Source organism: Oreochromis aureus, linkage group 4 (assembly GCF_013358895.1).
Source record: "Oreochromis aureus strain Israel breed Guangdong linkage group 4, ZZ_aureus, whole genome shotgun sequence".
In the NCBI taxonomy this organism is placed as follows: Eukaryota; Metazoa; Chordata; class Actinopteri; order Cichliformes; family Cichlidae; genus Oreochromis; species Oreochromis aureus.
The window spans coordinates 13,395,835-13,418,212 of record NC_052945.1 but is presented as its reverse complement, the minus strand read 5'-3'; the positions used below and the strand labels follow the sequence as shown (position 1 = coordinate 13,418,212).

At 40.0% G+C, this 22,378-nt stretch overlaps 1 long non-coding RNA gene across 1 annotated transcript; it reads right to left on the bottom strand.

Annotated features, from left to right (window-relative positions):
- Positions 1–1,199: 1,199 nt before the first annotated feature.
- LOC120439952 lies at positions 1,200–2,695 on the bottom strand. Its single transcript, XR_005612871.1, has 2 exons — positions 1,974–2,695; positions 1,200–1,765 (listed from the first exon to the last, which is right to left on the bottom strand). It is a non-coding gene; the product is annotated as an uncharacterized LOC120439952 (long non-coding RNA).
- Positions 2,696–22,378: the final 19,683 nt, after the last annotated feature.

Sequence of the window (22,378 nt, the reverse complement as noted above, 5' to 3'; positions counted from 1 at the left end):
TAAAGAACCATTCAGGCCCTGCATGAGTCTTTGACACCACCTAGTATTGATATGAATCATATGGGCAACCATAATTAGGTCTGTCTGGGTAAGGTATAACATAAACAGAAAGAGGACAAATAAAAGCAAACAAGAAACAAAATAAAAAAACGTGCTTAGGAATAGTACTCTCATGCGTCTGTTACAGTTCATATTCCTTCACCTTCCCCCACCCTCAGGCCCCATGGGTGGAAGTGACAAAGCAGTCCCCCTGGGGTGGAGGAGAGAACCACCTTGCAAAACAATTCCTGCCAACTGTAACTCAGCTGATCTAATTTTATCCTAGCCCTTTTGGTAAACCTCATAAGAATATTTGTGGTGGGGGGGGTTGCCACCTATCATGTAATCCTGGATTATGGTACAGCATGGCGTTCAAGAGTCTTAAATTCATGCAAGTTTTCCAAGATAATTTCCAGCATTGCATTCACTGCTAGTGAATCTTTCACATTCCTACATCACACCCCACCCCCAAGCCCAAGGGTGGAGGCAGGAGCCCCTTGTAAAACATGACCTGTTTATCTTTAGTTATTCATGTGTGATAGTTCCTCCTGCCATGTACCATTGTCAGGTCATCAAACAACATAAAAAGGCTGGCTTGAGATGAAAATGTTTATATTTAAAACTTAAATGATCACATACATGCTTGTACGACATTTAAACAATACAATACAACATGAGTGATGGTACAGCCATGTGGCTTTAAAATGGCTCAAAGAAAAAAAACAAAAAAAAAAAACACAACAGCTCTTCTGTGTGTGCAGTTCTTGAGAACACAATGGGAAGATTTAACAAATACATCATGGGCATGATGTGTGATGTCTGTGGAAGTTTACCCATAGACTTCTATACAAGTGAGTTGTGTTTGTAGACACAAGAGTTACTCTGCTTACTATTGGAAATATTTGATCAACTTCATTTTTCTAGGTGCAGAACTATGTGCATCCAATTCAATATTATTCATATAGCACCAAATCACAAGTTGCCTCAAAGCCATCCAATGTTTAATAATCTATCCCAACAGGAGTTAGACATCTGGTGGCTGTGGCTTAGGTGGTTTTGAGGTGTGATGTTTTCTGTGATGACTGAAGTTTTAACCACTGCCATGAAGAATAGTGGAGATGGTAAAAATAAATACAAATTCCTATAAAACTGTTGCATTATATTAAAATCTGTGATTATTCATTAGACACTACAATGGTTAATCCAACTAATCAGATTTGGAGTGCAGGGTACCAAACTGAAAATGATTGACTACAGGTGTGTGTATTGTGTATAGACACACAGACAGCTTTGATTAAAGTGTGTGTGTGTGTGTGTGTGTATAATTTCTTCTTTGCATAAGCCATTTATGCAAATTATTATTGTTTGTATTTATAACATCGTATAAACACACAAAACAGGAGTTCTAAAATCTTTAGTCTTGACCAACTGTAGAAAAGTATAAACTATAAACAAGCAATATATAAAATACAAAGTGCAGCAATGCTTATTTATAAAGTGACTCTGTAGTTTTCAAAATTACGTTGTTGGCCACAGTGATTCATAAAACAATGAAAAGAAACATTCTAAACATTTTTCCTCCTTTTTCCAGTCATTACTGGAAAAAGTCAAACTATAACATAAAACATAATATACACATAATAAATAATCGTCGGTTTTCCTGATAGCAGCTCGTTGTGGGGCTTCCCATTCACAGGTCCTCTGAAAGGAGACTGGATTGATGCATCTGCGGACAGAAACAATGTTATAACAAAATGTCTGAGGGACGAGACCAAGCTACAAGTTAAAGTCAGCACGAGCTGACTCAGCTCATTAACTCTCTCCTTTCAACTGTGTACTTCCAACAAGTCAGACGCAACAGGGAAAAGAAACGAAAAAAACAAAAAAAACAAAAAACAAAAAACTACAGAGCACAGTAAATAATAAAGTCTTACCGTTATCACAAAGTGAGGCAACGTGTCAGTCCTGAGAATGGATGTTGGAGTCTGCACATCCTCATAGGTGCCTCACCAGAAGCGACACCAGTGCGGTCAAACAAATCACCACTACCAGGCAAATACAGTCGGATTTGGTGACCCGACACTCCGTACACTCCGGAGGTTCAGCCTCAGGAATACCGACAGCAGTATCGCTGCATGTCGTTGGTCTCACTTGGTCGCTAATTATAAAAACCTGAGACCCATTCCTGTAGGTGACCGTTTGCTCGCTGCTTCGGCGAGAAAGTCTCCTCAAATGATGCATCATCCAATTTCCTCCATGCAACAAACCGACTATGGAGGCCCTCGACGCCATCACAAGATACCCCATCGAGAGAGGAAGAGCCACCTCCTGTGTGGTGTCCACATCTGCAGCCAGGGTCTCTCCAGCTTGGCTCTCTTTGTTAAGATAAGTGGCTTGACGGCAGAGTGGACAAATGATGGATCCTCGACTCCGGGCGACTACCATTATTTTACTCAGGCAGTCCTGGCAAAAGACGTGCCTGCAGCTCAGAGTGCGTTTTGCAAGCAAAACATTTTCGAAGCACACAGGACACTCCTGTGGGGCCTCGTGTCTATTTTCTGCTGCCAGTGCCATTATTCTGTCGTAAAATCAGCTGATTACTGGTACAGTAAAGCGTTCTCTAAGCTCTGTTCACAGCACGCGGCTTTCTGTCCTTTTAAAGTGTGTGGTGGAGCAGGGGCCTGTACAAAGTTGTGGCACGGGGTGGCACTACCCACACATAACCCCCCACTAAATCTGATGCCTCACACTGGTGTCCAAATAAAATTGAATAAAATCATAAAATGTTTAACATTATTTTTTGCATTTACAACATTTATGCTGATAAAAATATATTTAAAAAATAATTTTTAAAAGAAGCTAGCCCCCTCGTATTCCTAAAAATGGTTCAGTCCAACCCCCACCTCTAAAGACAATGGTATGAGTCTCAATCAGTGTTGCCAACTTAGCGACTTTGTTGCTATATTTAGCGAGTTTTCAGACCCTCTAGCGACTTTTTTTCTTAAAAAAGTCGCTAAAAAAAGACGTGAAAGCGCGTATCGCTTTTACTCTCAACAAGCAGCGGGTGCTGTAACACAGTCAGTTCTTCTTGTACTCTTTTACACTTATGCTGTTTTGTGGATCACAAGGTTTAAAACTACTTGTAAACACACACACAGAAAGTAACTCCACCAGAGTGCCTATTTCGGATCACTTTTGCCAGTCCAAGCCCGGGTAAAGGAGCAGGGTTGGAATTGTGACATTAAAAAAAACAATAATTGCTAAAAGAAATTTAATTTGTAGTTCTAAATAAACTCTAAATGCATTTAGGACGTTTTTTACTCACTTTATGTCTCTTCCACGATGTTATTTCTCTCTCCAACAACATAGGTTACAATTATATTAGCATGACCAATTATGCAAATTAGGCGATGACGTCATTTAGCAACTTCTAGCGACTTTTAGGACAACCAATAGCGATTTTCCTTACTGAGGAGTTGGCAACACTGGTCTCAATGACCAGTATTTGGTAGTGTCCCCTCAAGGGGCTAGCCTAGCTAGATTATTTAATGCCAGCACGTCCAAATCACATGACCAATTTAAGATTCATTTAAACTTGTATTTAAAGTTAAACTATATAAACTATAGACTGCTTTTTCTAAGGACAGTGTTCACAAGAACTCTGTGCTTACGAGAATCCCCACCTCCCCACCCCGCTTCCATGCTAACCAACTGAAAAAGTTTTGAGATGAGAGAGATTTGTGACATTTAGCGTGTTTAGAGTGTAGTTAGTGTGTAGTGTGGTTGTTTGTTTTGTTTTGTGTATTAAAACAATGAGGGCACTACTGAATGTCACAGTTGCTAGCCAAAAGCCACCAAAGGCAGATTGCAATGTAAATGCTGAGTGTTGTCAGCACTGGAGGTTTCATCCCTGTGATGTGCTCCTCTGTTTTGTCATGGACAGAAACTCTTTTTTGAAATGGCACAAATAATTTGTGTGGCAACTTATTGTGACACCTAATTGTTCTGTAATTTTATTTTACTAGCTTAGTGGTTTGAAATTGTAAAAAAATAACCACCTGAAGCACTGGCTGCATTTTTAGGTAAATAGTTTCATCAACCTTTGCTGTTTGCAAAATCAGTAAAAAAAAAAAAGTTAATTTAAAATTTATATTTCAAGTTATAAAAATGATTCGTTAAACATGTTTGTGGTTTTTAAAGTCAAAACAGTCAAGGTAAATAGTTTTTAAAGGAGAAATACAAAGGTAAAATCAAAAGTAGTGAAAAACAGCCAATTAAACCCTGGACCCCAGAGGGTTAAACAAGTAATGTGTCAGATAACATTGTTTATCTTTATCACTGAATAGAAATTTGTCATTCATTCATTCATTTTTGTATAGCATCAGCTTCTGAGCCCAAACATGGCCTCTTATTACAACTGTTGAATTGTTATTTTGGATTACTCAGTCGTGCAGGTCACTGTATAACTTAGTGCTGGAACTGGACTTAAGTTTCAGGTTTTACCTGACTGGCGAGGCACTGTGGTCATTAACCCTGAGGTATTATTCAGGGTGTCTGTGAGTCTTGACACTGACTGCAGGTGATGAAGTAATCCCTTAGATGTGGAAGGGGGAACGCTGACTTGTAAAACAGGTCCCTTTATTATGTTATTTTCCTCTTTCCTCCCTGTTTCTGTTGTTCATTTCATTCAGACAACTGCATACCAGCATAAGGTCGCACATTAATTTGTGTTTCCAAAAAAAGGTGGTGTGAATATTTCTTGTCTAAAGAAGAAATCAGTGGTAATAATTTGCTTAAATTTTCCTTAAGTGGCTGAGTGTTCTTATTTTACAATAGTGTTTGTCACAGACAGTTCTTGGGGACACAAGGAGTAGATGAGAGACTGCAACGAATGAGAAAGTTGGCATAACGTGAGACGAGCACCTCCCTAAGAAAAGTAGAGTAGATGAGAGTAGATGTAAGGTGAGATAAGGGCAGTTTTCTCATTAAATTTGAGCAGCTGGAGTTGTTTTTGCAGTCACAGGAGTAACCTGATTAGCCTTCTCTTTTCAGGTGCAGAACTATGTACATTCATCTTTTATAATCTATCCCAACATTCATTTCTGGAAACCACACATGGCCATTCAGGGAACTGCAGATTTTGCTTTTCATGTTCCCAGTAAGTCAAGTTGTAAACATGCTGACAGAACTAAAGACACAAGTAGAGCTACCATGTATTTCAAAATGACAAAGGTAACAGGAGTCCACACAAGGGCTACATTCAAATAAAACACAAGCAACTCAAAACTAAACTACCAAACTCCTAAAAGAAGGTTGATGTCACACTAATGAAGAAGAAAGAGCAGGGAACACCGTTCTGACTCAGCAGGCATTGAAAGCCTGGAGAGTCAGGTGAACTGTATTAACTGATGACCATGCAATTTCAGCTAATTGTCCTCCACAGTATGAAACACATGGAAAGAGCTTCATACTGAGGTTAATTTAGACATACTTCATACTGTCCCAACTTAAACTAACAGGACCTGTTTAAGGAGGGGTTCTGGCCTCCACCCTGGGGCTTGGGGTGGGGTGTGATGACAAAATGCGAAAAGTTCACTAGAAGTGAATGCATTGTTAAAAATAATATTAGAAGAAGTGTATGAAGACAGCTGAACAGTGTCAAAGTATCTTTAATATTAGTGGGTTCCTGTGGATTACCACTCTGAAGTCTAACCCGAACATAAAAATAGGACTTACTCAGATTTAGAGTAGAGGGAACCACAGAGCTGAAAAACAGTAATAGCTAGTAAGAGTTTTTCCAGACTGTGTATGAAACTGAGTGTAAAATCTTAGCATAATTCTCCTTTACCCACAAACCAAACTGCACCTACCTGACGGCCAATGCAGCCATTACCTTTGTTATGGAAAACATTTGTGAATCACAAAGTACACTGTAAAAAAAAATTGTTGCGAAAACCCAGAAACTCAAGGCAACCGACTGCATTTACGTTTTTAGGTTCTGATGGATAACTTATAATTTCAAGTTTAGGAGAAAAGTTGCTTCAATTAATGTTTTTGTGTTTACAAGACTAATAACTGTGCTTTTTCTTAACTCATATTTTATTGTTTTACCAATGTAATTCCTAAAGTTTACACAACATATATTTTTTTTTTTTTGCCAATCAATTTCCTAAACACAAAAATATATGTTGTGTAAACTTTAGGAATTACATTGGTAAAAACAATAAAATATGAGTTAAGAAAAAGCACAGTTATTAGTCTTGTAAACACAAAAACATTAATTGAAGCAACTTTTCTCCTAAACTTGAAATTATAAGTTATCCATCAGAACCTAAAAACGTAAATGCAGTCGGTTGCCTTGAGTTTCTGGGTTGTCGCAACAATTTTTTTTTACAGTGTAAATGTTTCTTAAAAACGACCCAAAAAAAAGTACATTTAGGTAAAAACAACAAAAAAATAAACATTGCATCTAAAAAACAATAAAAACTTCAGGTATTTTAGGACAAAATGTCTCAATTGAAGTAAACAAAACAACAGCAAAAAATCTATACGAAAAGTGGGACAATCATTTCAGATAGACCTGCTGTAGGTTGGCAAAACAATCCATATCAATGCTGGGTGGGTCTAAGACTCACAGATGACCATCTCTTGGATCTGTGCCTCACGATTCACGTAAAACCTGAAACTTAAGCAAGTCCAGTTCCAGCACTAATGTGTATGCTGACCTGCATTAGCTGAGAAAGTTACCATAACATTACAGCAGTAGAAGGGGACATTTCTTGGGGGGAAAATGGTCTTGCTGTCGCACAGCAAGAAAGTCCTTGGCTGGAATCCACCATCTGGATTTCTCCCACAGTCCATAGACAAGCAGTTGGGAAGGATTAATGTGATTCTATGTGATGTGATTCTATCTGTCCGGCCGGTCCTCCTAGGCTTTTCCCCTGAGACACTTACAGTGTTTCAAGTTAAAAAATCAAAACAAACAAAAATAGTTTGGAATCAAAGGTTAAATAAAGACAGCTAACAGACTACAAGAGAAAAAAAAAACTCCATGTGGAGGATAAAGACCATGGAGCCTAAAGCCCAACATGAGAAACTTAATGAAACTCAATGAAAAGAAAAAAATATCCTGATACCCTGCATCTTGAGATGACACTAACAAATTATACTGTGATGACATCCAGCAATAATATATGTATTTTTTTCTAATAAAACATACGAACATTTAAGATATGACAAAATCAGATAAGGGATAATGGAATATGTGTAAGCTGATGGATTTTGGCAGCAGAAGCTAAAACCCAGTTCGATGTAATTCTAAGCATTTTGTGACTTATGGTGCTTTGGAAAACCATAAATAATGACCGAAAGGCAATGATAATTATAACTGTTATTGTTATTAATACCACTAGTAGTTGCTGAATTTATTTTAAAGACTTGTGTTTAAAGTCCTATAGGCAGCTAGGCTGTCATTTGTTCATATCCATATTCAGAGGTACTCGCCGAGAACGCACGGGAGCACGTACCCGCCGAGAACGCGAGCACGGACTCGCGATATGTACAATTGGAACACCTGCGTACGTGATGATGTCACAGGTCCGGAGTTTTAACTGCCGTCCCCTCCTAATTTAACTGTGAGTAACATGTTATGAAGCTTAACTGTAATCACAGCCAAACCGGTTTACTCAGGAACAAATAAAACACTGAAATAAACCAAACATTAACATTTAGAAGTGATCTAAGTGACTTATATATCATTTTTAACCTCAGTAGTGAAACCTCTATTAATAAAAATAGTTTACATGTACATACGTGTACATACCTTAATAAAAACAAGCATGTCCTGTGCCAGGACTGCCTGAGTAAAATACTGGTGGTCGCCCAGAGTGAAGGATCCATCGTTTGTCCTCTCTGCCGTCACCCCACTAATCGTGATGAGCAGAAGGAAGACGGCGAGAACCTGGCAGCAGATGAAGGCCACACACCGGAGGCCCCTCTTCTTCTCCCTATGGATTGTTTTCAGTTAGCGCCGCACACCTCCACAGGTGATGTGTGCCATGGAGGTAACTGGGTGTCACCGCACCTGAGAGAAATTTCTCAGCAAGGCGCTGAACAGACAGTTACTGCAAGTGGGTCACATATTTCCACTGGAAACAGGCAAGGCAGACAGACCACAGACGACAGTACTACTGTCAAAATAACCGAGGAACATGCTCCGGGGTGTATGGCGTATCAGCTCATCTGTGGAGGCCTCTTTTGCCTGGTAGTGCTGATTGTTTATCTATCTTTGGCATGGATGATTTCGAGGCACTTGGAGAGATCTCCAGACCTGATGTTTTTTGATGTTCCACTGTGAGGACAGACACTTTGTCTCACATTGTGATAGCGGTAAGATTTAGCATTATTTTATATGCTGCATAGGTTTTTCTGTTTTTGAGTAGAATCACTTTTGAAATCAGCATGATTAGAACTTCCTATAACAGCTCCCAGAGTCCGTGTGTTGTGTTGGATGTACACAGTTGAAGGAGAGGTTTAATCAGCTGAGCCCATCAAGAGTGTCTTCTCTCTGCATCATGCTACCTTTAACGTGTAGTTTGGCTGTTTCCTTAAAGGGACATTTTCATTGAGTTTTATTGTTGGACCACTTCATTGTAGCAGTAAACTTTAACAAAATATACAGAGAGGCCTCAACATTAACAAGACATTCAGGTGTGTAATAGATGTGCAGCTGTAAGGTTTCTAACATTGTTTCTATCTGCAGATGCATCGATCCAGTCTCCTGCCAGAGGATCTGCAGATGAAACAGAAGCGCCCACAAGAAACTGTCAGAAAAACTAACAATGTATTTATTTTATTTTTTGTTTTCATCTTATAATTTTACATTTTTTATTAAAGGCTTTTTTTATTAAAGAAAACCTTTGAACGTTCTTTGTTTTATGAATTATGTAGCCAACAAAATATGTAAACAAATAGCCGCCTTATAGCTAAGTATTGCTGCACTTTGTACTCTATATGTTGCTTGTTTAAAGTTGTAATGTTTTTGATACTTGTGCTTCTATTACACGCGAATGTGTAAGAGAAAGCAATACCCTTAAACCCGTCAATCAATGAAACACTGGAATCAAAAGTGCAATCAAATAAATAAAATGTATACATATATAAATAATGTGTAAATATATTATCCAAATGATTGTGATCATATTGATGAAAATGAGAGACGGAGACTGGTGGGTGAGCTCCATTTAATCTTATCAGCAGAGAGAGAGCAGCACACTCTGCTGTAAATCCATTCAAATATCTCAATAAAAACTGCTTCTGCTTTTTAATCAGAAAATAAAACAGGCAGAAATTTTTCAACTCTGACTCCATCTGTTCTGTAATTTGTTTTTTTCTACTTTTAATTGAAAATATTATTTGCAACATTAAGTGACGTCATCCTCACTATAATCGTTACATTTTGTGGAGCAATGAGGAAAATCTTTATACAGCAAAAAGAAAAGCTAGAAAAACCCACCTATTATATACAGGTTGACCTGTTTCTTCACAATTGTCATCCAGAGCAGTTTGAAGTTAAGGAAAGTTTCTTCATGGTTCAGAAGTTGCTCAGCAGAGGATGATATAAAGATGTATGTGAAATGGACTGTTATGACTGGTCAGAATTAACCTGTGAAAATGTGACAAATGTTAATTTTTATAAAGAAGCAAAACACATTTAGTCTTTTGATTTAAATATATATTTTTAAACTTAAACAGGTTTAAAAGATTGAAATACTGCGATTATAAGATGAATAATAATAAAAAGTATGAAAATTAGTTGATTAAAAAAATGACAAGTGAGCTCATTAAAAATGTAATTTTTTAATACACTGGGAGGAGAACTTAATTCTTTTGGTTTTATGTATAAATGAACCTCAGTGTGGAGCCCCTCCCACTCTTCAAACTCTGGAGGGTAATTAGCTGAAATTGGATGGTCATCAGTTAATCCAGTTCACCTGAGCCTTCAGGCTTTAAAAGCTGGACCATGTCTTCACTGCTGTCTCTTCTCAGTTGGTGTGACATCAGCTTTCTTTGGTGGGGTTGGTGGTTTAGTTTAGAATTGATTCTGGTTTGTTTCAGTCAAGCTCTTGTGTGGACTGCTATGTTTGGTATCTCTACTTCAATCTTCAATTCATTCAGTAAGGTTTGAGTTTTATTTACTTATAACGACCATTTTGGTTTGTCCTTTAGAAATATCAAGAAAAGTTGCTCTGGTCTTGACTGCTTTTGACCATAATGTGTCTTGACTTTTTTGCATTTGTCAATATTTCTGCTTTTGACATCTCTGCCTGTAGTCCTTATTTTAATTGGTTTGCAAAGCTCTTTGTCAAAAGGCTTGTGACGTTTTATACCTATTAGTGAGTACACTACATTATACATGAGCCAAGCTCCTCTTCTAGGCTGAAGTGGTTGACCGCAATAGGAGATCAACCAGCTTGTTTTCCCTTTATTGCGATGGAGAACGTGGCTAAAGACAGTGTCTTGGGAGCACTTCCCTGGTTACCAGAAGGTTGCCAGTTTCTGGTTGCCTTTTGGCTCTGGTGGAATCAGTGCATAAGTACCCACCACAAGTATCTGTCTGAAGACTAGGGTTGAGACTAGTTAGGAAATGGGATTGTTAGTCATGGAGCTTGGGCTCAGTGGGCTTTTAAACTAGTGATGGGCAGATGAAGCTTCATGAAGCACTGAAGCTTTTCATCCAATTGGTTCACCCCAGCGCAAAGCGTCTTGAAGCTTCATTTGCTCTAGTAGGACATCTACTGGATGTAAAAATATTAGTTGGCATGAATTTGAAGAGTATGGCATTTTGCACACAGCCTGTAAATGTCAACAACAAAAGGAGTGTGTAAAACATGTATATTGTAGTGATGGCAGTATACTGTGTATATTTATACTGGCAGTATGGAAAATGTTTATTTGGAAATGATCATTTACTGTGAGGTGTGGTTGGGGTATGGACAGTGATTAGTGTTTAGGGGACACATCATTGGTTTTTTTATTTAAAAACAACAGTTTCTCCACTGTGGCAGGTCGTAGTCCATTTCTTGTCCCCCCCCTTTTTTTTTTTTTTTTTTTTTGACAATATTTCCCCTGCTTTTGAAAACACTCGCTCACAGGGCACAGATGAGGCTAACTTATATGAGTGAGGATAGACATATTTTTGTCTCTCCCAGTATTTAAGGGGGTCCTCCAGGAGGATGATGATGATGATAATGATAATGATAATGATAATAATAATGATAATAATAATGATAATAATAATGATGATAATAATGATGATAATAATGATGATAATAATGATGATAATAATGATGATAATAATGATGATAATAATGATGATGATGATGATGATGATGATAATAATAATAATGATAATGATAATGATAATGATAATAATAATAATGATAATAATAATAATGATAATAATAATAATGATAATAATAATAATAAAAAAAAAAATATTGGATTTATATAGCGCTTTTCAAGGCACCCAAAGTGCTTTACAATGCCATTATTCATTCATGCTCACATTCATACACTGGAGGAGGCAAGCTACGGTTGTAGCCACAGCTGCCCTGGGGCAGACTGACAGAGGCGAGGCTGCCATATCGCGCCATCGGCCCCTCTGGCCATCACCAGTAGGCGGTAGGGTAAAGTGTCTTGCCCAAGGACACAACGACCAGGACAGAAAGGCCGGGGATCGAACCGGCAACCTTCCGGTTACAGGTGCGCTTCCCAACCCCCTGAGCCACGGTCGCCCCACGGTTTGGCTCCATCATGTACCGTTGGACCTCAATATTCGCGTCTGCTGTCACATTGTCTGTGTCTGCCTGACACTTTCATCCAGGCGACGCCACAGGTTGTTACCTAAACAATAAGGAGAGTTTTATGTGATACTAACAATTCAATTTTCAATTCAATGTTATTTATATAGCGCCAAATCACAACAACAGTCGCCTCAAGGCGCTTTATATTGTACAGTAGATCGTACAATAATACAGAGGGAAAACCCAACAATCAGTTTATATAAATGCAACTCAAATGCAATAACAATAGTACCGTGGGGAACAGCCTCAACAGTTTGTGACGTTGATGGCTGTGGTGGTGGTGGTGCGGAGGAAGAGGTGGTGGTGGAGGCCCTCATTACGGAAGCACATTCTGCTTTCAGTCTTTTTTTCTGCTTCGCTAGCTCTTGCAGGGCTGAGAAACCAGTTTTCTGAACCTTGGGTCCAGCAGTGTCGCAAGGAACATAATGCTCATGGTTTGTATTTTATCCAGCTTCTCTCTCCATAGCATCCTCAGCTTATGAGCCAGAGAAGACCCAATGATGGCGATTTTTCATTTGTTCATTGAGGCAATGATCCAGCATAGTAAGCAAAGGTATGACCTTTGACCCAGACACCCTTTTTTTCCTGAGCTCAGTGGTTTCATTGTTAAATGGTGCTAGGACAACCAGACACTCTGAAATTATACCAAATTCCTCAGATGAAACAGGTGGGATGTCTGTTGTGAGACTTGCCAAAGCAGCACCCACTGGCTCCCTTTGCTCGAACAGTCTTTGCAGCATATTATAAGTGCCGTTCCAGCGGGTTTCCACCTCTTGTATTAGTTTGAGTTGAGGCTCCCTTAGTTGTTCCTGCACCACTGAAAGCCTCTCCTTACAAAATACAATTTATAAAAAAAAAAAAAAAAAAAAAAAAATACATTAGATTGTCAAGGGAGCAGAACTATACACTTAAGTAGCATTAAAGAAACTGTAATTAAGCCACTTAAGAACTTACCTTTGCAGTGGTACTGCTCCTGAAATATCCCACGATCTTCCTGGACTTGGCTCGGATGTCAGAGACCTCAGGGGTCTGGTCAAGGGCCTTCTTCACCACTAAGTTCAGGGTGTGAGCTATGCATATGGCATGTTTGAGTCGTAGCTCCCTTGCACAAGCCCCCATATTGGCAGCCCCATCTGTTACTAAGCATGTGACTTTGTCAGTAATTGCCCATTCTGTCATGAGTGAGCCTTTCACTTGTGCAATATTTTCTGCAGTGTGTGCATTAGGAAAATATTGCACTCCTAAAACAACGGTGTTTAATGTGCTGGACTCATCAACAAAATGGCAGGTGACTACAAGATAGGCCTCTGTGTTGATGGAGGTCCACATATCTGATGTCAGACTCACAGCTGCTGCCTTCTCAATGCTGGCCTTAGCTTTCTCCTTCATCTCCTGGTACCTGGCCTCCACCATGACTTTCAGGGCCTAAAGGAAAGAAAAAAACATTTTGTTTAAAAGTACGACGTGGCTGTGAAGCAGTGTGTAGTGTAGCTACACACTGAGGCTTTGAGCCTCAGTCCTGCCTGTTCACATTTTATTTTGTAAAAACTAAATTTCCACTGCTTTTATGACCTTTTTAGTGGGGAGAACTTAGCTAGGATTTAATGATTTAACAAATCTTTTAAATCCTTTGTCCTCCACAATGCTAAATGGCTGGGAGTCCTCAATCACCATGCTAACCAGGTCTTCATCTATTTGAGATTGTTCTTCTGAGGAAAGACGATAAAAAACAAAGCACAAATATAAATATCACACACGTAACTCATTACAGTTGTATAATATTGTTATATCATTTAGTAACATTACGGCATCCTATATTATCATGGCATTTGATGGCTCACCTGGTCTTGCTCCACAATCGTGTCCCCCTTATTCTCATGCAAAGCTCTGTAGTGCCTAAGCATGGATGAGGTGTTGTTATATCCCAGCTCCCTGGCACATAGCAAACACTTCACCTTTTACAAAAGTAAAGACAGCTTAACATAAATTGTATTGCACCATCAGTATTATGAAAATACATCTTCTGTAGAAATTTACATACCTTGTTGGGAGGAATAAGATCAAAATGTTCCCACACAGGGGAGGACATCCTCCTCTTCTTAGCTGGCTCCATTCTCTCCTCACTCTCCTAAACCTCCAAACTCTCACTAACCGCAACTCTCCATCAAACACCCACATTTTGAATGAAGTCTGAGGGGTTTATATCGCTGTCATAGCTCGCGGCAAAGTTCGAACCACTTCCTGAACCAGCCGGGCAGCGAGGCTTCGGACGTCATCATTTTCATATCCCCCCCCAATAAATGAAGCAAGCCTCGTTACGCGCGTCGTGGAAACGCCCCCTCCATTACTCGACACAAGCTATGAAGCTTCGATACAGAACGTCACATCACTATTTTAAGCCTTAATTTGTTCTGGCTACTTCCTGAAAACCACATTGCTTTAAATATTCAAAACTGTTAAAAAGACTTGGAGCCAACTTGGAAAACCAAACAGTTCTATGGAGCAGTCAGAGGGTTTGGCAGGGTTTCAGTCTGTTTTTGTTTGGTTTTTTTCAAAACTGGACTTATTAACTGCACCAGTGCCACAATGTGATGCTCCTGTGTCAGTTCTTCATGTGAGCTGTCTGCTGTAAGAAACTTGAGTGCTTCTGGTGTCTTTATGGCTGTAATAAGAGAGGGCTCACTGTTTCATATGGACCACTGATGTTCACCAGCATGTTGACCAGGGAGTTGTAATGGAGAGCAAAACGCATTCTGAGCACACAGGTCATCATTTGGCCTGATGTCTGGTAAAACATGGTTGAATCCTTCATTCTAGAGGGATTCACAACAAACTGGATATTTTGTAATCTTGTTTTTCACATTACCTTAAATTGTCTGAAGCCATGCCAGTGTGAATAAATCACCACTACCAGGCAAATGCAGTCTCATTTAGTGACACGACAGCCTCAGGAATAGTGACAGCAGTATTGTGTGTCGTGGGTTTCAGTTGGTCGCGATTATTAAAAACCTGAGACTCATTCTTGTAGGTGACAGTTTGTTCACTGAGAGTCTCAAGTCCTAATCAGATTATGGGGGCTCTCGACGCCATCACAAGATGGTGCCTCTGCATGCCAAACATATCAGCACTAGTAGGAAGATAAATCCTCTGCAGGTGAGCTGATACGTCGTACACTCCTGAGCGTCGTCTTCGGTTATATTGACAGTTGTCTTGCCATCTGTGGTGTGTCTTTGTGTCTCCCTTGGCTGTTTCTGGTGACTATATGTGATCCACATGTGGTAACTATCTTAATACAATGTATGTGTTACTGAGCAGTGGGCAGCCACCAGTGCAGCGCCCGGGGAGCAGTGTATGGACGGTATCAGTGGATTCGAACCCCTGACCTTCCGATCATGGGGCAACCACTTTACCTACTGGCCCCTTGTCTTTTCAGCGCCTTGCTGAGAAATTCCTCTCGTACGGTGACATCCAGTTACCTCCATGCTACACAGCACCTGTGGAGGTGTGTGTGGTGCTATCTGAAAATCTCCCATGGGGAGAGGAAGAGGCACCTGTGTCTGGCCTTCATCTGCTGCCAGAGTCTCGTCAGCTTCCTTCTGTTCGTTAAGAATAGTGGCTTGACAGCAGCGAGGACAAGTGATAGATCTTTGATTCTGGGCAACTACCATTATTTTACTGAAGCAGTCCTGGCAGAAGACATGCCTGCAGCTCAGTGCGTTTTGCAGGCAAAACATTTTTGAAGCACACAGGACACTTCCATGTGGCCTTGTTTCCATTTTCCACTGTCAGTGCCATTATTCTGTTGTAGAATTAGCAGGTTACTTGTACAGTAAAGTGTTCTTTAGGCAGTTCTTGAAAAAATAACATGGCAACATGTGACATTTGGTTGCTAGTGGTAATACTGCATTTATGGTGGAAAGTCTGTTTTGGTGAACTGACAATCACTGCCTCAACAAACTGTTTCCAGCAGTACAACATGCACTCTGGTGCCTCCTGGAACATCTCTTGGTTGACTGCCAGTGTTTCAGGTGACTGCTCAAGTATGGCTGCGTGGTCACAGGTCTGCAGCTTCAAGTGTTCTGCTGCCAAAACACTTGGATAATACACTAGGTATTCGCATGTGGTATTCTATAAACATTAAATGTCAAGCCACAGCCTCACAAACATGCTTTGCTATTCATAACTCTTACTTACTTGTGAGCTATTAAAACAGTGGAAAGATGTAGTTTAAACAGTGTTCAAAATGTAGTTTATAAGTTAAAACTTTTCTTCTGCTGGAGGTTTCTTCCTATTAAGTTTTTGTTTTGTCGTTTTTATGTACATTTCATTATGAGCCAAGCTCCTACTACGTTGAAGTGGTTTATCTCCATAGATCAAACCAGGTTGTCACTTTTATTCTGATAGAGAATTTGGGTTAAGACATTAGTTTTCTCTTGGCTGCAGTTACTAAATTACAACCATCTTCTTCTGCTTATCTTTGGCCAGGTCACAGGGGTAGTAGCCTAAGCAGAGAAGCCCAGACCTTCCTCTCCCCTGCTACCACCTCTAGCTTGTCCAGGGGAACACACAGGCATTCCCAAGCCAGCTGAGAGAATCTCTCCAGTCCCAATAGGACTCCTTCAGCCTGGTTGCTCCCTTAACTTCTAGTTTCCACCATTTGGTGGTGCCATATCTAAACCTCACGCACTAACTCTGGCTCCTTCCCTACCAGAGAGGTGACATGACATGTCCCAATCACTAGTTTTGGTAGACAGGGAATGGTCCGCCAGGGCCTCACACCACCAACTTTATCAACTTGAACCCAATATTACAGTGCAGAGTTGTGCACCTTTCTACTTTTTTGGATGCAATCACTGGTTCTTTAGGTTTGTGGCTTTCTAAAAATGGCCCAATAATAGTGATACTAGATCATGGTCTAGTAACATCTGGCTCATGTGACCGAGCTTGTCGGTGTCCTGAGAATGTAGTCTGCAACAGAAATGTTACTGGAAGTCTTGTTGCAACTCTGGCTGGAAACCCCCACGCATACATGTTTCCTAGTGGTGTCCCACTGATTAATGCCCCACTACTACAGTGACATGTGGAAGACTTAGTATTACAAAAATTCAATTTTAATAATAAAAAATAAAATGTATACAATGCAGTTTTGAGAGTTCAGCTTTGACTCAGCTGAGGTTCAGTCATGAGTTTCTCTTGGTCGCTTATTATGAAAATCTGCGACCCATTTGTTGGTGATGGTAAATGTAATACTAGCGCAAATGGAGAATACCACTAGCAGGCAGTCTGTTTTGGTGAGTCAACAGTTGGTGGCTTGTCCAGAGTTTAAACTTTGTTATCAACAGCAGCATCACCTTTAGCCAAGGGTCTCCCTTGTTTGGTTATGATGAATCTCAGGCCTACGTCTGTATGAAATCGGCATCTTACTTGCTGGAAGGTTTCCCTAAAGTAGAGCAGTAGTGCAACCAATTTCCTCCCCTCCAGACTGTTTTGCGCAGTGCATTGTGTACTCTGGTACCTTCTCAAATGGCCCTTGATCTGTTGCCAGAGTTTCAGGCGTTTGCTTTTAACCCTCTATGACTGGTCACGCAGACACGCAACTATTTTTAAATGCTGGTAGAATTGCAAAAACATAGGCTAGCACAATAATTCTTTTTGGCATATGAAACCGGAGGAATTATACTTGCATCTTCTGCATTCAGCTTGTCCTAGGTCACGGTTTCCTTCCACATATAACTTTGCAAAAATTGCATTAAAAATCACTTGCAGCAACAAATGATGCACGTGCTTTTTGTTGTTGTTGCAAATTTGCATTATAATATTCGTTTTTCCTGCAGTGTATATAAAAATTGGTGTATCTCAAAAATAAAACTATGAAGACACTCAAAACAAATTTCCTGTGGTTGGAAACTATTTTGTGCAACTTTTTTGGATTTACAGTTTTGAGGGATATCCCTCTGAAATTTCTCTAACAAGAAATGTTTTTAAAAATTTATTTATTTTTTTTTTTTAAATTATTTTTGTAATTTATTTCAACTTTTGCAGTTACTATGGACTTGATGCATACATGTTATTAAAATTCTGCTTCCAAAACACTTTCACAACACACCGGGCATTCTCATCTGCTTATTTTCCATGGTAAGCATCATTATTCTGCTATACAAATGTCTTGCTGCATGCTCAATCATCCAAGTAAGGAAATCCCCAAAAAGTTGCATTGGACATTCAAGCTATCCTCACCAGAGGCCTAAATTTTTCAAAGTACACTTCAATTCAATATATTTTTTTTTTTTTTTATACAGCTCCACATCACCACAACGGTCACCTCAAGGTGCTTCATATTGTAAGGTAGACCCTACAATAATACATGCAGAGGAAAAACCCAATAATCATATGACCCCTCTATGAGCAAACACTTTGGCGATAATGGGAAGGAAAAACTTCCTTTTAACAGGAAGAAACCTAGAAATCAGCGATGATACCCAGCCCTACGGAAGACAGGACAAAAGACCTGCTATGGAAGAGAGACTGAGATTAATAACAAGTAATGATTCAATGCCGAGAGGTCTAACACACAATGAGTGGGAAAGGTGACTGAAGAAGAAATGGTGCATTATGGGAATCCCCAGCAGCCTTGACCTATTACAGCATAACTAAGGGAGGATTCAGGGTCACCTGATCCAGCCCTAACTATGTTTTAGCAAAAAGGAAATTTTGAACCCGAATTTTAAAAGTTGTGAAAACATAAGGCTCTGCAAAGTGCTAAAATAGTATGATGCAGTACTATACAGGGAGTGCAGAATTATTAGGCAAGTTGTATTTTTGAGGAATAATTTTGTTATTGAACAACAACCATGTTCTCAATGAACCCAAAAAACTCAATATCAAAGCTGAATGTTTTTGGAAGTAGTTTTTAGTTTTAGCTATTTTAGGGGGATATCTGTGTGTGCAGGTGACTATTACTGTGCATAATTATTAGGCAACTTAACAAAAAACATATATACCCATTTCAATTATTTATTTTTACCAGTGAAACCAATATAACATCTCCACATTCACAAATATACATTTCTGACATTCAAAACAAAAACAAATCAGCGACCAATATAGCCACCTTTCTTTGCAAGGACACTCAAAAGCCTGCCATCCATGGATTCTGTCAGTGTTTTGATCTGTTCACCATCAACATTGCGTGCAGCAGCAACCACAGCCTCCCAGACACTGTTCAGAGAGGTGTACTGTTTTCCCTCCTTGTAAATCTCACATTTGATGATGGACCACAGGTTCTCAATGGGGTTCAGATCAGGTGAACAAGGAGGCCATGTCATTAGTTTTTCTTCTTTTATACCCTTTCTTGCCAGCCACGCTGTGGAGCATTGTCCTGCATGAAAATCATGTTTTTCTTGAAGGATGCAGACTTCTTCCTGTACCACTGCTTGAAGAAGGTGTCTTCCAGAAACTGGCAGTAGGACTGGGAGTTGAGCTTGACTCCATCCTCAACCCAAAAAGGCCCCACAAGCTCATCTTTGATGATACCAGCCCAAACCAGTACTCCACCTCCACCTTGCTGGCGTCTGAGTCGGACTGGAGCTCTCTGCCCTTTACCAATCCAGCCATGGGCCCATCCATCTGGCCCATCAAGACTCACTCTCATTTCATCAGTCCATAAAACCTTAGAAAAATCAGTCTTGAGATATTTCTTGGCCCAGTCTTGACGTTTCAGCTTGTGTGTCTTGTTCAGTGGTGGTCGTCTTTCAGCCTTTCTTACCTTGGCCATGTCTCTGAGAATTGCACACCTTGTGCTTTTGGGCACTCCAGTGATGTTGCAGCTCTGAAATATGGCCAAACTGGTGACAAGTGGCATCTTGGCAGCTGCACGCTTGACTTTTCTCAGTTCATGGGCAGTTATTTTGCGCCTTGGTTTTTCCACACGCTTCTTGCGACCCTGTTGACTATTTTGAATGAAACGCTTGATTGTTCGATGATCACGCTTCAGAAGCTTTGCAATTTTAAGACTGCTGCATCCCTCTGCAAGATATCTCACTATTTTTGACTTTTCTGAGCCTGTCAAGTCCTTCTTTTGACCCATTTTGCCAAAGGAAAGGAAGTTGCCTAATAATTATGCACACCTGATATAGGGTGTTGATGTCATTAGACCACACCCCTTCTCATTACAGAGATGCACATCACCTAATATGCTTAATTGGTAGTAGGCTTTCGAGCCTATACAGCTTGGAGTAAGACAACATGCATGAAGAGGATGATGTGGACAAAATACTCATTTGCCTAATAATTCTGCACTCCCTGTAAGGTCATTATGATAAGATGGGACCTGATAGTCAGGGAGGGGCAGCCTGATGCGACCCGTTGGGATTGAGGGAACGGAAACAATTGAAAACAGCGATACAGCAAAAGGCTCCATGGGTTGGTTAGTATAAACAAACACACAGACCTAAAGACAGGTCGCAACACCTTAAAGGCCGGTCCATAAAAATATTGTCGGACATAAACCGGTCCGTGGTGCAAAAAAGGTTGGGGACCGCTGGTATAACCGATATGATCCAGAGTGTTTAATCAAGTGTTTAATAGTTCAATGTGACTTTGATTACATAGTTGATCATCTCTAAACATTTAAAGAGCCCTCCTCCTACCATGAATTGTATACTCTATCATAACTGATCTGGATGTACGGCAAATCATCTCAGAAGCAACAACCTCAAACTGAATAAAAGCCTTCTGTTACATGCGTGTGTTGTTTATGCGTGGTTTCTGAATTTGCATATGCCTATTCACCTGTGCAGGGGCTCGGCTGTGATTGGCGGACGGAAGGATCGGCCTGGTGTAACGGGCTCCCGCTGTTAAAAGCCCAACACTGTGGTTGTGTCTGTTTGGGAAGTCGCGGGTAAGGTCATAACACTTCCAATTTTATTGGATTTGAAGAACCAAGTATCTCATGATGTTTCTAAGAAAGAAACAGATCTATGAAGCCTGCCAGAAACACAATGGAAAAATGAATCTTTTTTATGTCCTGTTTAATGAAATATCATTTCTAAATTATAAATATCTTAGGCAGCCTTTTTGTAGTGAAATCTAAGAAGAACCTAATTTATGTCAGTTAAATTAGTAAGAAGGGAACAATTGACATCCATCTGTCACAAAAAGAGATGCTTTGCTATGCTTAAAAATTGAATATAAATAAAATTAAAGAAGTATACTTTTGGCTTTTTTTATTTATGTATATAAAGTCTCAGCTCTTGTAAGTCTGTGACAAACACCATTGTACCATTGAAACACATTATGACCGATTCCTTGTTTACTCACACCACACCTTTTGGGGGGGGGGGGGCTGACTACAGATGCACAACAGCAACATAGGAAAATAGCATAATAAAAGGACCTCAAGGTCAAACAATCACTGATAAACAGAGGAGATGGTGTGTGAACCCACTTAGCATGAAGTAAGATTGCAATCTCTACATGTCCACTAAGATGGTTTAGTCTCCAGTATGTGGGTTTCCAGTATGCTTTGCATCAGTGCTGGGTGGCTCAAAGACTCACAGATAGCCTGAATAAATCCACAGGGTTAATGACCACAGTGCTTCACCAGTCAGGTAAAACCTGAAACCTAAGTCCAATTCCAGCACTAAGTTATACAGTGACCCACGTGAATGAGCAACCTGAGACAACATTACAGCAGTTTTAAGAAGAGGACATTTTTAGAGGCTCTGGGGTGAGATTTTTTTTAACATGACACTGCACAAAAATTAATTAATGAAAGTTTTTCAGTAGTAAAGATAAATGGCAATATCTTGTATCTTGTTTACATAGGTGAATAGGGTCATGCCAGAGATGTCTCAGCAAGACGCCCACTATTGTGTTTAGGATTGGGGGTTGGACTGAACCATTTTCAGGAAAATTAGGTGCTAACTTCTTTTAAAAATTACATTTTTTAAATGTTTGATTATCACGCAAGTTTTAAATGGAATTGTGTTATTTAACATTGTAATGTTTTATATATTTTTTTTATTGGCGCACCAGGCTGAAACATCAGATTTGGTGGGTGGGGGTAGTGCCACCCCGTACCACAGCTTTATATAGGCCCCTGCTCCACCACACACTTTAAAAGGACAGAATGCCTCGTGCTGAGAGCAGAACGTGGAGAACACTTTACTGTAGGAGTAACCCACTAATTCTATGACAGAATAATGGCGCTGACAGTGGAAAATGGACACGAGGCCACACAGGAGTGTCCTGTCTGCTTTGAAAATGTTTTGGCTGCAAAACGCACTCTGAGCTGAAGGCACGTCTTCTGCCAGGACTGCCTGAGTAAAATAATGCTAGTCGCCAAGAGTCAAGGATCTATTGTTTGTCCTCTCTGCCGTCAAGCCACTTATCTTAACAAACAGAACCAAGCTGGCGAGACACTGGCTGCAGATGTAAGCCCCACAGAAGAGGCGCCTCTTCCTCTCCCGATGGGG